General features: G+C 42.5%; 1 protein-coding gene across 4 annotated transcripts in view; it reads right to left on the bottom strand.

The window, feature by feature from the left end:
* TRERF1 (transcriptional regulating factor 1) overlaps window positions 1-17,183 on the bottom strand; it is a 101,378-nt gene that overhangs the window by 21,739 nt on the left and 62,456 nt on the right. For all 4 annotated transcript variants that reach the window (XM_082307717.1, XM_082307718.1, XM_082307719.1 and 1 more), the window contains one exon: window positions 7,036-7,133. The gene's annotated coding sequence lies outside the window, so the exon portion shown is untranslated. The remainder of the gene's footprint in view (window positions 1-7,035; window positions 7,134-17,183) is intronic.

Here is a 17,183-nt window from a genome sequence, read left to right on the forward strand (position 1 = left end):
TCCGAACTTTAACAAGAGCACAACCTTCACTCTACCTCCTTCACATCTGCCTTTCTAAACGTAATGCTTTCCACCAAAGACTCCTGCGTACTAATGTCCTTACCTTTTTAAACTTAGGAGAATCCTTGATCTAGATGGATAAATGTGAAGTCACTGATGGAGAAAATGTTAACCATTGCCAGATGCATATTAACGAGGTCTGTGCTAGCAACAGCAAATAAGGGTAATACATAGCTGCAGGCAGAAAAAAAATCTCTTCCGTTCTAGCATAATGTATGACAGAAAACCATAGCTCCCAATGAAGAGGGCTTTCAGTGTGCGCAGTTTTTGTGTAAACCATCTGCAGCCATTAGCATGGAACATTTTCACGTGACAAATAATGGCTGAGAATAATTGCAAGTTTATTTCCCCTTTCCAGAAATATACATTGCTTCATAGTTTCTCCGAACACACTCCCTTCCAGATTTTTATAGATGCACAATTAAAAAAAAGATAGGAGTCAACAATGAATGGTCAGGCTGCCAACAAGATTTTTCAGCCACAACCCAACTTCAAAGACTTCCTATTAAAAATCATGAAGGGAAACTAAACAAAGCCTCCACGAAACATTCAAAGGGCATAAAAATAAACACTGTGTGATATTTCACACTGAAAGGCCATCAACTTTTAGAGGAAGAGAGGGATCCTACACAGGAATATGCATCTCCTCTTATGCCTGCCAAGTTAAGAAAGCTCAGCCGAGATGCTCTGAACACATCTTCCCATGAAAACGGCACTATTGGATCTGTCGATACACCTTTTGTATAGGAGGTATGACGCATTTCACCTATTAACAGTGTTGTAATTTACACCAAGTTCCTTAGTTTTGGTCCTTCTTTTTAAAGTTTGAAGTGACAAGTGTTAGTCAAAGGACAAGAAATAAGTGATACAAACCAGTAAGTGAGAATAAATGGCTCCAGGAGACAATTAAAAGACTGTGAGAATTTCAGGAGTAAGGACAGTAAGAGCACTTATTCTTAAGGCAGCAAACAACATGATTTTGGTATAAAAATGAATCAAGTGGCCACCCAGGCCCCTGACCCCCTACTCTTCCCACAGGCAGGAGCACTACAGTGGCAGATGCTACTGCCTGTACCAGCAGGCACAGCTACTTTTGTGGTCACCAGAAAAAATGTCAACCCTTGGGCATGCACCAAATTCCGCTTACTGCACCCTTTCACCTGGGGGTTACCTGTCACAGTTCTCAGGGTCCTGGAAAACAGTCAAGAAGGTTTTATACCCGAGGCATTAGCAGAAACCTCTCTCTTCCCCTCTCAGCACAAAACAAAACCAAACCAAAAAACTCATAGAAATTTCCTCTCCAGCAGCTCCAGTATCCTCAACTCACCTCCAGTTTGGGAGGTGGGACATACTTCTGTCTGTTAGGTAGATTACAGAGTTATCATCACAGTTACACAGAAACATTTGTAAAACTCTGAAAAAATTATAATGGAATATTATATTAAAATACCGATCAAGTCACAAAAGAACTGCAAAGTTAAGTCACTATGAGAATGACATTTGAAACAAATTTGTATTGTTTTCAAACATAACCCCCCTCTCCCCCCCAGAAAACCACCACCCAAAAGAAAAAAGAAAGATGAAAATATTCCTTTCAAAAGCATCACTGATCTGGAGGGAAAAAAGTGCAAATGTTTAAAAAGCATTGTTATTCTACCTTCAGGTAACATAGGAAAAAAATAGATAGGCACATTGATAAAAGCATAATCAGTAATAAACCAGTCCCTTAGATACCAGATTTTTTTTCAGCACTTGAGCAGGCTTAAATTCAAGGGTGTGATGCTGTAGATACTGAGCATTTGTGATCAGCTTTAACAAAATGCTAACAGTGTACATTTCTTGTCGGATTAAAATCTAACAAGAGTATTTCAGTGCTGTACACAACATCATTAAGGCTTTAGGGGCACCAAAGTGAGTCTCTGGCCATCTGAGAAGCCACTGGCAGCGTACTGAATGATTTCTATTTCTTTCAACGACAGGAAGAAAATGGTGCTTTTTCTCCTTTTTCTTTAGCACTGTGCCTAAACACCCCTCACTGCAATTTATCACAACAACAACTCTAACTACTAAATGGTTAAATCAACCAACTAAAAGCAGCAGGAGTTTTAAAGCAACAATGGTTCTGCAGTTCTGTGTTTCATCTCTTCCCAACAGTCATTTATGCTACTTAACCTATTACATTTCTGACATTACAGATATATCCCAATTACGCAATCATTACAAAGAAACATGAAAACAAATGCAAAAGGACAGAAACATTTCTGCAGACTGCCTAGAAAGAGAAATACCCTACTTAAGTTTATGGATGGAATCTGGACTCAAACTAATGGGAGTTCAATTGATTTCAACAGAGACAAGGTTTCGCTCCAACTCTTTTCTCATCATTTCAGCGTGGTCCCCTGCAACTTGCACAGCTCCATTCTCCAGACCGAAAGCCAGGGACATGCCAAGCTGGCTGAAATGCCTTTACACACTCCAACTGCCTCCCTCGTCAAACACAAGCAACTGTAAAGCAATACCAGTAGTAGTCTCTCCTGGAAGCATGCCATAACTTAATTCTGCTAAACATGAAATGGAAGAATATTCCAACATTATCAGTCTTCAATAAAGGAAATCTGATTGCCCTCCTTCATAAACTGTATCACTGGAGAGTCAGAAGAACTTAGAGAAGACAACAGGCAGTGAAATATCAAGGAGATGGTAGTTATAACATATAAAAAAACCACTCCTAGCTCCATCACATACCACAGAAGCTGAAACCTGCAGAATTTTTCAACTCTAGTAAACAACAGATCAAGCCACAGTCACACTGTCGAACTGCCTGAATCCACACGAATTTCAGAGCAAGACATCCACTCCACGTAAGCCGGTGCATGAAAGTTGGGCTGGGTGTGGGCTGCAAACCCAGGACTGAATGCCAGCTAGTGCCAGTTTCAGAACTGAGTTAAAGGAGAGGGATGACAAAAGACTGTAGGAGAGCAGATGCTGAAGAAAGCAGACCCATTAAAAAGCCATAAAGTTATTACAGCAGTGACCTAAGCTGTCTCAGTAGGTTGCATGGCTGTGTATCAAAAGGGAATTGGATCCTATGGTTTGTCCAACTTATTTCAAGTTTTTCAGCTGTCACTTTAAGCAAAAATCTACATGCTTTTATAGATTAATTACTAGTTAGCCTGAAAAGAAGACATCTGGATAAGATGGCAGATGCAAAAAAGACCTCCATGTTCAACCAGGTTCTGCAGGACAGAGGACCTGCAGCTACTCGCAAGCAACCGTATCAGCAGATGCTCATTTGCTGGGGCACCATCCCTCCTCATGTCCCTCCCTCCGGGATGGTAACACGTCAGTTAAAGCAAGTTTAACCACCGCTCTTAGCAATCTAAACTGTTTTTTGTAACACTTAAGGCATGCCTGCTTACAGAAATGTGTCACTGCTATGTGTTTTCCCAACACTGCAGACATATTTTAATTATACCTTACCGCCCTTCAGTCACACAGGCTGAGACAGGGCTTTCTCAAGTGGCTGTCTTTTTGCTATTAGAATATAAGCTTCATTTTTAACTGTGGATAAGGTGAAATCCCAACCCAGAAGTTCTCTGTTCCCTTCCTTCCTTTCAATCCCCCCCCCCCCCCCCAGCTTCAATAGAAACAAAACACGATTTATCTAGCCAATTTTTAGCCTTTTTTATGAGAATGTTTTTATTGGCCTGTTTTGTTATTCAGAACTGTGAGATCTTCTGCTAAGCTATTCCTAAATCAAGACAGCCACCATTCACATCACCTTGCTCTCTGATTTCCTTTAGGACAGTCACAGGAATACACAGCAGTTCCTTCCCTGATAGCCTCCATTCTGCCAACGCTGATGCTACCAGCAGCCCCTGCCACACGGGCTGACTATAACCCAGCCTTTAACCAACAGCACAGATGGGCACAGTTTTCCACTGGGCACTACCAATGTACGACCACCACTAAGAACCCACCAACAAGAGCGGCTTTAAAAACCAAGAGAGCGCTACCTAAGAACGGATGCACCTGCATTACTCAAACCCAGCTCTCAGGAGCGAAGCTGGCACTACCCCTACATCTTCAGATATGATGGCTGCGGTAATGCTGGATGTCTGAGAAGCACAGAATTGGGAGAGGAAGAGTGGCATATTTCAGAAACCCCTGCGCTCTTGCAGGCTGTTTAGATACCAGGTTTGCCTCCGTAACTCTTCGTGTAGCCACAGTTCAAGCCCCAGCTCCAGTTTTTTTTTTTTGGCACAGGAAATAAGTACGTGAAAAAAGCAGCACAGTACTGAAACAGAATGAATAATTTCTAACGCCAACCAAGGTGGTTGCGTGAACTAGCAGAGAGAAAAGGGGAAAGAGAGGTGACAAGATAACTCAAAGATCTACTTTTTTTTTTTTTAAAAAAAAGTATCTGTAGAAACCCTGAAGACATCTGATACAGCAGTAGAGGCAGATACTGAAAACAAGGGTCAAAAGGTATCAGAATCATGGCTATTTTGGTTAGAACATCGAAATAGCAATATGAATTTAAGGACCAACAATAGTTTTCTATAGCTATCTCAAGGACAAACGCTTATAGGGCTGAAAAGCTTTTCATCCCAATCCTGGATACAACTGCTTCTATGTTTTCTACTGCACTTCAATTTTGGCTTTCTTTGAATGGCAGAGATCTCAAATCCATGCCCATATCTGCATACAAACACCAAGGTTGGCGTTGTTAGGCAAAACCACCACCAACAAACCCACTTCAGTATATGAGAACATAAGCAAATAAAATAATTGCAAAAGTGAAAAGAGGATGGAAAGGAAGCAAAATATTTAGTACACTGATTTTATAGCAAGCATAGTAAGAAAGCTATACACTCTTAAAATGGAAGGGGAAAAAACAGATTAGCTGCTTTTTAATATTAATGCTGGTAATTCTTCAACAGTTGCACAAATCCTTCAAAAATTATCATTCCCTTTGCAGCTGAGCTCCTTCTGCAGTGCAGTTGGAAAGGCTGCTGAGTCTCATGTGGCTGCTCATTTAAGCTGTTCCCATTTCCACTCAAACTGAATTAGGACATTCTAGTCTCTCTTAATAAAGAACACATTGGACTTGGGGGAGGGGAGAGCAACGACAGCATTGGGAGGGGAACCGAGCAATTTCTCTACTTCAATGAAGTTTAAAAAAGAGGCAACAAAAAAAACCAACAGCAAAACCAACAGTTGATCATCTCAGGAAAGCCTCTAGAAAAGGGGGAGGAGAAAGGAAGACAAGCAAGCAGAAACATTTTCCTCTCCTTTTGATCTAAGTTACAAGAAGAAAACGCATTCTGAAGCACTGGTAATTTAATGAAAACTTTTTTTCCCCAAACTAACAGAATTCTGGTTATTCAAGAAGAGAAGGCTGATTTCTAAATAAAGCCATTAACTCAATTTAGTCTAAGGGAGATACAGTTCCATGAGTCCCAAAGAAACGAAGGTTGCTTCAACAAATCTGATTATCTTTGCTGTCAGTGAATTGGTGTTACAGTTTCGAGGTACTTTGAAGGGTTTGGAGAACTGTGACTGAAGCAGGTATTACATTACTTCATAAAAATGACAAATACAAAATGATGTGATCTCACAATACTGATTAAAAATAAAATACAAACCTTGACTAAGGCCAGAAGGGCACTTGAATTGCATATTCCACGACAAAGTGACTAAAAAGTGTACAGAAGACAGCATTAATTAAAGGGGCTGATCACCTGTGATAAACACAATGATTTTTTGATTATTCACCAATATATTACTGTGTATTTGATCAAGGCTGAAGCTGTCTATGAAACTCTATTTGAAATCTCTTCAGCCAATCTGGGTTTACTGACTGCTTAGATGAAATAAATTGCAGTGCCTTCTGCTGAGTCTTACATGAAGGGCAATACTCTCAAATGCTTCCTGGAAAATAAACATGTCCTATTATCAAAATTGCCCTCAATTTCATATTTTAGTTTACTACTATACTGAACTGAGTGACTTGTTTTTCCCCAGCAAGATCCTAGTTCTGCAGACATGACAAGACTCTGCCATGAAGATCTTGGGACAGAGAGGTTAGACCTTGCCCACTTATCATATGTGGCTACGTTACCACCTCTGGTCACTGCTGTTGATTTGGGGGAGAAGTGGAAATTTTTATGCCTTTCCACTCAAACATCAATCCATTGGCTATTGGTGTGACCACAGCCATAAGCATACAATTTTAGTATAAGGTCAGCATCCTTATAATGCACTTAACCAGTTTCTTCCTGACCTCTACAGTGTTTACACTGTGAAGCTTGTAATGTGATTGCCTTTTTCTGTAACTGTAAATGCTGTGAAACAGTCAGAAAACATATGCTAGGATTTGCAAAAACAGGCAAGAGGGAAACATCCTGAGACAGATAAACAATTAAAAAAAACAGGCAGAAGTAGTAGTATGTGGAAAATAGCATATGGCTAAGCTTTCAGTAGAGAGGGAACAGCTATTTTGAGCCCAGTGTCTCCCCCAAAGGAGACAGTTTTCAGAAATGCAGCTGCAGGACCCTTGGAAAAGTCAATCCCTCTAAAATACATCATGTTGGTACCTAGCAATGGAGCCAAGTAAAATCCGATGGCTATGCAGAACTGACCACCATGGCCACTTTTTTTTTTTTTTCTTTCCTCTTTTTTCTTTCTTATTAAGGTAATATCTATTTTGCTTGTATGAGACAATACAGTCAAGGTAGTCTTTTAAGAAAGATTTAAATGTATGGGCATCTCCTGCATCATACCTATTGTGGTACATAAAATAATGGACACAAAGCCAACACACAACTAGTCATATGTCAGAAGTCCATCAATAAAGCCACAGAGACTCAGAAGCCCAGACTTTGGAAAACAGTCAAAAAGCATTGAGCCTTATTGAGCCTTATTAAACAAGCCAGCCTCATAGAAAGTGGACATATGATGCTGCAACATTACCTGATTTTTGAGGGTTTGTGAGACTCCTGTATCTTGCTGTGCTGTCCTTGCCATAACATTTCATGCTGCTTTCATTCTGTGATCTCAAAGTGATGTATCTAAACATAAAGCAAAAGAATGGAAATTAGTTTTTCCCCCCACATGATTATCTTATAAAATATCACCAACCTGCCCCAAACCATGAGCAGACCTGCAAGAATGAGCTTCCTATTGTAACACAACTAGATACAAACTTCTATTCAATATAGTATCTCCATGCTACTCTGTTCTTCAAGTCACTACTGCAGAGGACATTTATCAGCACTGTAACTCCCTTAAAGAACAACCAAGAACCTCTTGCCCATATCAATAGCGAGAGACTGGTTCATTGTCAAATCTCTGGGACTGATACATCCACAATCCTTCAAATTACAGACTGAAATACAAGTAAATTCATCCCTTCTTCTTACTCAGCTTGGCGCCTACTGCAAAATGAGGAATGGGTTGTGTTGATGCAATGAATAAAACAAGATTGTGCCTCTACTGCAGAGACCGTAAAGATTTCACAGCATCTTACACTGCTTTGACAAAACCCAAAGACAGGCTGGATGCTCTCACGGAGAGGAGATTTACTGGCCCAGAGCCTGCAACCTACATGACAAGCATCACACAAACAAGAGAAGGTATAGCAATCAGGAAGGGAGGGATTAATGAAAGTCAAAGGTGCAGGAGATACAATCAGGTTGTCACCCAGTGCAGAACAGATATCTACACAAGGCATCTTAAATTATTTACATGAAAACAAGACATTTGTTTTTGTAGGTGCTGCTGCCAAAACAGCTTTTAGGGAAGGCCCTGAACACCCAAGGGTGTTAAGAGAGCTGGCTGATGTCACTGCAAGGCTGCTCTCTATAATCTTGAGAAGTCGTAGAGATCAGGAGACATCCCAGAAGACTGGAAGAAGGCTAACGTCACCCCCCCTCTACAAGAAAGTCTTAAAGGAGGACCCAGGAAATTATAGGCCCATCAGTCTTACTTCAGTCCCTGGGAAAGTTATGGAACAAATCCTCCTGGGGGTTACCACAAGTCAAATGAGGCACGTGATTGGGAAAAGCCAGTATGGATTCACCAAGGGCAAATCGTGCTTGACAAACCTGCTCGCCTTCTACGACAAAGTAACCTGCTCAGTTCACATGGGGCGAGCAGCGGACATTGTCTACCTGGATTTCTCCAAGGCTTTCGATATGGTTTCCCACATCCTCCTCCTAGAGAAACTGATGTGGTACGGTGTAGACAAGTGGTCTGTGCGGTGGGTGGGGAACTGGCTGACAGGCCGCACCCAGAGGGTGCTGGTAAACAGCTCCTTTTCAAACTGGCAACCTGTCACAAATGGGGTCCCCCAGGGATGTACCCTGATGAAGTTTGCTGATGATACCAAAGTGAGTGGGGAAGTGGACACTTCGGAAGGGAGAGCCACCCTGCAGGAAAACCTGGGTAGGCTGGAAAAGTGGGCTAACAAGAACCTTATGAAGTTGAACACAGACAAATGTAAGGTCTTGCACCTGGGAAAACATAATCCAGGAGTGCAGCACAGGCTGGGATCTACCCAGCTGGGGAGCAGCTCTGTGGAAATGGACCTGGGGGTCCCGGTGGACAACAAGCTCAGTATGAGTGAGCAGTGTGCCGCTGCAGCAAAGAAAGCCAACAGGATGCTGGGTTGCATCAACGAGGGCATCACCAGCAGAGAAAAAGTCATCATTATCCCATTCTACTCAGTGCTTGTCAGGCCACACCTGGAATACTGTGTACAGTTTTGGTCCCTGCTATACAAAAAAGAAGTGGACAGGCTGAGGAGAGTCCAGAGAAGGGCCACAAAGATGATCAAAGGACTGGGAAGCCTGCCACATGACAAAAGGCTGAGAGAAATGGGTTTGTTCAGCCTTGAGAAAAGGCGGCTTAAGGGAGACTTTATCACCATGTTCCAGTATTTAAAGGGTGGCTACAAAGATGGAGACTCCCTTTTTACAAGGAGTCACATGGAAGAGACGAGGAGTAATGGGTACAAGTTGCTCCTGGGGAGATTCTGATTGGACACAAGAGGAAAATTTTTCACAATAAGGACAATCAGCCATTGGAATAATCTCCCCAGGGAAGTGGTGGATTCCCCAACATTGGACAGTTTTAAGATTCGGCTGGACAGGGTACTGGACCGTCTTGTCTAGACTGTGCTTTTGCCAAGAAAAGTTGGACCAGATGATCCTCGAGGTCCCCTTCTATGAAACAAGCCTGGAAGATTAAGGTGTGATTCACAGCTCACTGATGTCAATAGGAAACTCTTCATTCACATCAAGCCCTGACAGGTTTTGGAAAGTCGTTCCAGGCTTAAGAAGTGACTGCTTGTGGGAAAAGAGCACAGATAACCTCAGTGACCTTGATCAGCATTTTTCCTCCTCTCACCTTCACGCTAGATTCACTTGTTTAACTTATTCTTTAAAAAAAATCTCTGCTAACAGGTCCCAAGCACTGTGACACTACCACATACAGCATGAAGCCGCCCCCCAAGCCCAGCAGTTCCTTGCGCAGAACGAGGGCCCTCCCTTAGCCCACCAGCAAGGTGGGGGAGACGAACCCCAGCAGCTCCCTTGCCCTGCCCAACGCCAGCCTCTGCCTCCCCCTTCACCTTCCCCCAGGGCCACAGGAAACAGACAGGTCCACAGCACAATCCAGACACCAACCTGCTCCATCAGAACAGGCACCACGGGAGACAGTGGAGCTCCTCACAAAGTCTGACCTGCCCAAAATGTCTTTCTTTGACACAACACCTCAGCTGACGGTAAATGCTGGTAGCATCGCACAGGGACACATGGATTTTCTTGGATCCAAGTGAGTTTTTGCTTACAACATTCTTGCGTTGAGTCCCAGTACCTAACACCTGTGCACATCCATGTCTTGCTACAAATGTGAGCTGAAATGCTACAAACGTCCCGAAAGCAAACTGTTCGTTACCCGCTTGCATCCTATCTGCTGACGGCTTTCCTCAACAAACCCCATGAATTTGCCTCTTTGTTGAAATAAGGCAGGTTTTAATAAGCCCACATGTACTTAACGCTTTATCTAACTTGTTTTTTAAACTGGTATTTAACACCTTTACGTCTGTAACAGGCATATTGAATCTTCCAGATGACTGACAGGTGTATACCATCGCTTTGTGTTTGTCACAGGAAATACTCAGAGACACAATGAAAAGCCAAGGTTAACACCAGTGGAGCCAAAAAAGAGAACATTCTCCCCCTCCCCCCCCCCCAGTTTAATACAGCTATTTAGAACCTGCCAAGACGTTTAAATTTCATTTTAAAAAACCCTGCTACATCATGACTAGTGACCAAAGTCACAGTATAGAGTTTTGCTTTCTTTTTCATTTATCTGCTCTGGAACAATGAACACTAGTATTAAACCTAAAAATGCCAAAGTATTCTGCAGACAAACCATCCCTGGCAGCTTCCTACAGAGGCCGGACCGATGGACACTGGGAAAAGCAACAACAGGAATGCCCTGGAAAACCCTTTCCTCTTTCTTACTTGTTTTGGCTGCTTTTCCGACTATACCACCTTCATCATCAGAGCTACAATACCACTCATATGCAGTCATATGTAAACTAGCAGGTAAGTGCAAAGCTCTCATATGTAATACCATAGTTAAAGAATAAAACGTTGGGCATTTTAGAGCCAGAGGTAGTGAACTGGTGGCTGATAAATACTGAAAACAGTCCCAATGTAACTAACACAGGACCAAACACTGCAAAAGTACAGAAAATTCACAAATGAGTTTTTAATTCCTTTCATTAAATTTTAAACAGCATCTCATTTTTTGAGGTTTAGATTAAAAAGCAATCTAACTGTATATTCCTTTGCCATATTCTTCAGTTTTGCTCCCATTCCAGCCCCTAGATTTTGCATATAACCAAAGAACAGTAAGGAGAAGCTGAGAAGTGAAGCCTACAGCAACATTTACAAATTAAGAGCTAAGTCAGATATCGGCTATCCCATACACGCAATATAAATTTTTGTTCTTCTCTCTTCATTAGGATTGATGACACTACTGGAAAATAAGGAGCACATAATACCTTTCATGGGAACATAAAGCACAGATGAATTAGCAGAGAGAGAATGCAGCTAAATCAATTTCTCATCTCAAGATAGTAATGGAGGCAATTTCTTGAACTTTACCACGCTTGTAACGTATTGATTAGCAAAGCTTCACACTGAAAGTTAAACTAGGTATTTTTCCAGGGATAAAATGGAGGATGGCAGAAAACTCGAGGCAACACACCAAAGAACGGGGATTTTCTCCAGCCACCTTACCGTTCAGAAACTCAAAGTTTCCACCTACCTGCAAGTTACTGCAACACACGAGAGGAAGATTTCTAGATGAAGGCTGCATTAGTCCTGCAGGAACCTTCATAGAGCAGATTTAAGGAGAAGCAGAAAGACACAGTGCTGCTCTAGGAGCGATGGCACAAACACCAGTACCGGTTACGCTACCTGCGGCATGAGGCTGCGGCAGCAGCTTGGGAGAAGCATTTTTGTTGCAACACTTCAGCTCCCCTTGGCTGCAGGTCGCCGTAAAAAGCCACTTCCCAGAGGTCTTTCAGTCTCCACTGTGACTACATCATGCTCCAAGATGCTGATCCCCTTCCCAAACTTCTACTACTGCTCTGAGGCCTAACAGCAGGTTAGGACGAGGAGAACCTTTGGCTGGCTGATAAAGATGCCCCACTCAACAACCATGAAAAGCCGTGCAGTGAGACCAAGGAAAGCCATGCCCGTGCTCCACGGGCTGGTCAAGCGTGCCTGGCACAGGCCACGTGCTTCCAAGGACAACGCTACAGCTGCACGACAGATTTTAGATATTAAAAGAAAAATACAGATCAAAGACAGGGATACACATATCCTCTACCGAAGTAAAGCAAAATGTTAGACATATACCCTTCTAGAATAGCTATATTTACTTTAATGGGATGGACTTTTGTATCATTTGACATTAAGAACTTAACTGAAGTGTTAAAATTGGGAACTCAGACTTCCTATAGATCATCATAAGAGCATCCAAAATGTCATTCTGAGAGATTACCAAAAAAAAAAAAAAAAAAAGGTCATTTGGGATTTCACAAACACCAGCTGATAACCTTCCCATGAAATGAATAAGCCTCACCTGCTTTAAATCAGTGAAACTCAAGAGTTTTCTCTACCGTATTTGTCATTATTTCTACTACAACAAGGGTGACCGAGAGCAGCCTGTTATCTACATTGGTTGGTCATAGTTAAACAGTATTTAGTTATTTTTGGAGCAAAAAAGGGGAAAGTAAGCCACCTGGGATAAGAAACATAAGAACAACAGAGTACATGTATTAAACAAGCAACACCAAAGACTGTAATACCAACTGGCAAAACCAGCAACAAAAAAGTTGAAAGCAACAGAACTATCACCATCGATCATGTGCCGTTAATTTGGTTCACTTAACACAACTACATCAGAGCACAGTCTCTCCCCACATGCTGGAAGTCCTCTCTTAACCATCAACTTCGTGATTTTGTTGCCCTTCTCTGGTCCATGTTCAGCTTTCTGGTTGCACCGTATTTCTTGAAGAAACTCTAGAAATTCAAACTCTCTTCTTAGGACAGGATTCTTCATGCACGCAAGATTATTTTTATATGCTCATTTCTACATCTTTGAAGCACTTCAGGAATATTGCATTACATTTATTTCCACAGCAAATCTCTTAGACAAATGACACCTTACAGATGAGATGCTATGGCACAGATAGATGACAAATTCAAAAAATCTATTAGTTTTTCACACGTAGGGTTCAGCACTTCAGATAACAGATATGGTACAACGCTAGATTACGTTTAAAGCAGTCTTGACTTGAGCTACTGGTCAGATGCCTGAGTCACACAGAGCAAACGGGTGATCGCACTAGAAGAGGCTACCATAGGCGTAACTGGTGACTACCCAGGAGATGCCTGCCTCAAGCGACTGCATCAGGTGGCTGCTCTATGGCGCTGGCCAGAATATAATCCAGTTTCCTCAGGCAGGGCTCAGCTTGTCCCATCCAGCAGAAAATCCTATTTCTTGCAATTCCTTCATCTTTCATCACATAACTTCAAACAACCGCAGCAAATTAATTGGGGATCCAACACAGCCTCCTCTCTACAGCAGTTTAATTTATCTTTGGAGCAAATCCATCATCTGTACTAAGCTAGACAGGAGTTTTTTTTGGACGGAAAAAAAAATAAATACAGTTTACAGTTTTCTCATGAAGTGCATTTATGTAAAACAAGGCTAAAATGAAGTTATAAAAGCATACTTTCATTCTGGTGTTTTATCTGAAAGAGGTTGGCTTAATATCTTATCTGTGTGGTGTCATTTAGAAAGGATATGCCATTACACGGTATTGTCTAAAAGTTAGAATAGTTCTTCTGTCAGTCTAATACAGCCTCTACGCAGACCAGTCGAGTTGAATACAGTAAAATTATGGCAGTGACAGGCTGTCACCCGGCAGGGGAAGGCATGCTAGCAAAACGCTCATCTGAGTTGGAGAGGTATTTGCCAACAGTAGAACCTCAGAGTCTCTCTGACAATCCTGTCTCCATCCCCAAGCGTCTTTGGGCAGGCAGAGGTTTGCCTGCCCATTCCTGCAACTCCCGTGCTCATCTGCTTCTTTCCTTTCTCTTCTTTCCCTAAGCCAGTCCTTTCTCCAAAACTGAGTCCCTTTCCAAGATGCATTTTCTTCTCCTCTGTCATGCCAGGCACCACGCCTCAGGAACCCAGCCAGTCTCGTCTCCTCTCCTCTGCCTCACTCAGCTCTCTTCCCTCAGGTCCATGACCTATACCTCTTGCCACACAACTGTTCCTTGTCCTCTCCTTATTGAATTCGGATAGCATCCTGGCCGGCAGTACAAGCCTGACAGCCCCAGAGCTGCTTGAGGAACCATCATCTTCCCCTTCACAGCTCTCACATGCTCGCTTCACGCTCATCTGGGAAGGACAGTGGACCCTCACTCCCCATCCCCTTCTCCATGACATTCATAATTTTTGTGGGTCTCTTCCACGTCAAGTACCTTCCAGACTGCGGACTCTTGGTGGCTCTTTATCACCCTATACTTTGGATTTTTCTTCTTTACAACATTTTGTGGACTGGGGGGAGGTGAGGTGGAAGACATGGAGGACCAGAGCTCCACAGGGTATTGAAGACAGGGGAGCACCACACATTTACGCAACGGCACATTTATGCTTTCTGTTTTGTTTTCTGTTCCTTCACTACCGAGTACTGACACTCGTTTTACCGATTGTTACGCTGCCATTTTTACAGGACAACCACAAAGGCCCCTTCCAGAGCAGTAACACCTGGTGCAGCAGTCATCACAGCATACACCGCGTTGTGACCCTCCTTCTCTTCCCGCACACATTGCTTTCGTTTATCTACAAGCAATTTCCTCTGGCACTTTATCATCCAATCATTCAGTACAAGGAGTTCTCCTGCAACACATTTCAGCCAGCCCTTCTTTTCATTATTCTTAATACCGTAAGCCTACACTCTTGCAAAATATCAGTGCCTTAAACTATGAGGTGACTGAAACTGTTCAAACAAAATCATCGCCAAAAATGACGTTAATAAACAACCCTGCTTCCTTGAAAAACCCTCAAACTATTCTTTGCCTTCACAAAATTACTGGAAAACAGCCACTCTCCTAAAAGAAATGCCCCAATAACTCAAAAAAAAAAAAAATCTTCAAGCAGGCACTCCCCATAACAAGCTTTAGCCCTAACTGTTCTCAACTCTGCCAAACTGGAACACTTCACAGCAAGATCTGTCAAGATCCCGACAACCTAACGCTTGGACCTCTCGTGCCATGCTAATGTGTCATCCCTGCCCCGAGAAGATGGAGCAGGAGCTCCACAGCTAAGGAAACAGCACTGCCAGGCCAAAAAAAACCCTACCCCAAACAAACAAGCAGACAAACCTAAAAGTCTAACAGCTACTGCTTGGTTCCAGATCCTCCGCGCAGAAGGTAGGAGGAAAAAAAAAAAAAAGCCATCCCACCTCTCTGCAGACAGACTCCTATGCAGTGCCAAGAATATTTTGAAAGACACAAGATGTATAATAACTTTTCAACTGAATATTCATTTCTGAATTGAAGGGAAACATCTTAAGGGCAAGTGGGCGTAAGGAACGATTCCTCCTCGGCACCGCCGCGCTATTTATTGAAGGCTGTGAATACCCACAAGAATTCAGCTTTGGCCTTCACACTGTACACTAACAAGCTTAGTTTACTGACATTCACAGAGCTTATGGAGCTCTGCTTCAAATGATCCCTCTGAAAGGGACAATTAAATCAGACAACTGGAGATTGAATGACCAACAGAGCTAATTAAATTCTTAGAGTCCTGTTTGTATGTTTATCCAAATCTTTCTCACCATTCTCGCTGAGAAAGGGAACGGGCTGGCCTGGGAGGTCGAGGGAACAAAAGTATGCCTTTTTTCCCCCCCTCCCTCCCCTCCATAGTTACAGATCTGTTTGGAACAAAACTTGAGACACGAAATCAATGCAGCCAGTGGTGGAATTCATCTTATTGTGACAGAAATATTCCATTTTCCCCTAGCTTATATTTTAAATTGCTTTCTGATATACCAGGTTATTATTTTTTTAGCCCCTTTGGTTCCTTACATAATTGAATGCCACGCCATTCAGCTTTTACAATTACTTTTACCATTTTCAGAGGAACATTGACACTCAGCAGCTTTCTCAGCTTTCTGTGAAGAATTTATTCCCCACAAGTATTAGCTCCACTGAGTATTTTCTTCTTCATTACATTCAAAGCTCTTAGCCATCCCTATAGAAATCTTTTCCCTTGTACAGACTTCCCTGTAGAGTAGGTAGTATTTGCCGATCCTCGGTTTCCTTTCCTAGTATTCCACGTAACCAGAAGTAGCACAGAAAAGGGGAAAGGACTATGCTTTTTAATACCATGGTGCCTTCAGCTTGCAGGCAAGGGAGAATGGCTAAGCACAACTTATGGATGCATTTTCATAACAAATTCAGATTTTGCATTTAATACTTGCAAAAATAACAATGCTCCCCAAAGGTCTCCTAGCTAAGCTATGAACATTTTTCCTAATTACCCTACAGGTATAGATACACAGCCTCTGAAGCTCTGAGAACTGGCTTTTACGATTTCTCTTAGAAGGCCGGCTAAATTTTGGAGCATGCATGCTCCCAGCCCCTCTAACTTTGCTTTCAAGGGACTGTCCACATTAAACACAGCTCCAGCAGCACAACGCTCTCTCCAATTTTGCCCACTTGTGACAAAGCACACAGGACACCTGACAGAAGTACTTTATTGATATAGAAGTGGCAAAGTAAACGCGTATCATTCTGCAAGGAGCAAGTTCATCCTCCTTAACACTTACCTGAGAGAAATATAAACAGAGAAACACAGATTAGGCTAATGTTTCCCTTCCCAGGTAGGCTAAGGAGAATTATTTGGCCAGTAGTTTTCTGGGGTGGGAGCGGTGGTGGTTTGGTTTTGTTTTTTTAATTTTGTGGACGACTGGGGGGGGGGGGGGGGGAGCGGAGAGAAGAACACCTTAAGGAAAGGGCCTTTTAAATAAATCAACGTCTAAAGCTTTATTTCTGACAAAATTGCCAGCTTGTTCCTTAGCAGAAAAATAGAAAGGAGTTTCCAGAGAGTGCCTAACAAGCGCCAGGGAGAAAGCCTTCCCTATAGCAGGCACAGTACACCACCATAGGATCTTCTCCTGGGAATGAATTGTAAGTAGGAAACACTTTGAAGAAGGTGATAAGCTTGCTTGTCATCTATGGCTCTACCTTACAGACCAGTCGACCAAGTCATGCTTCAGAATTACTGGAATGTTACCAAGCATCACACTTCCATCTGAAAGCAATGTACGCCTGACCATTTCATACCATTTTCAGCTGTCACAGATAGAGCTTGAATTATTGTCACAGACAATTCAAGAACAAAAAGGCTCTGCCTGCATTTCCCCCTGACCCAACTGGCATCCTGGCACGGTGCTTTGCATGAAGGTGAAGGAACTGGGGGCTCTACAACAGGGAGCCCAAGGATCACCTCTCGTTTCAAGTCCC

This window comes from Platalea leucorodia (assembly GCF_965183815.1).
Source record: "Platalea leucorodia genome assembly, chromosome: 3".
Taxonomy (NCBI): Eukaryota; Metazoa; Chordata; class Aves; order Pelecaniformes; family Threskiornithidae; genus Platalea; species Platalea leucorodia.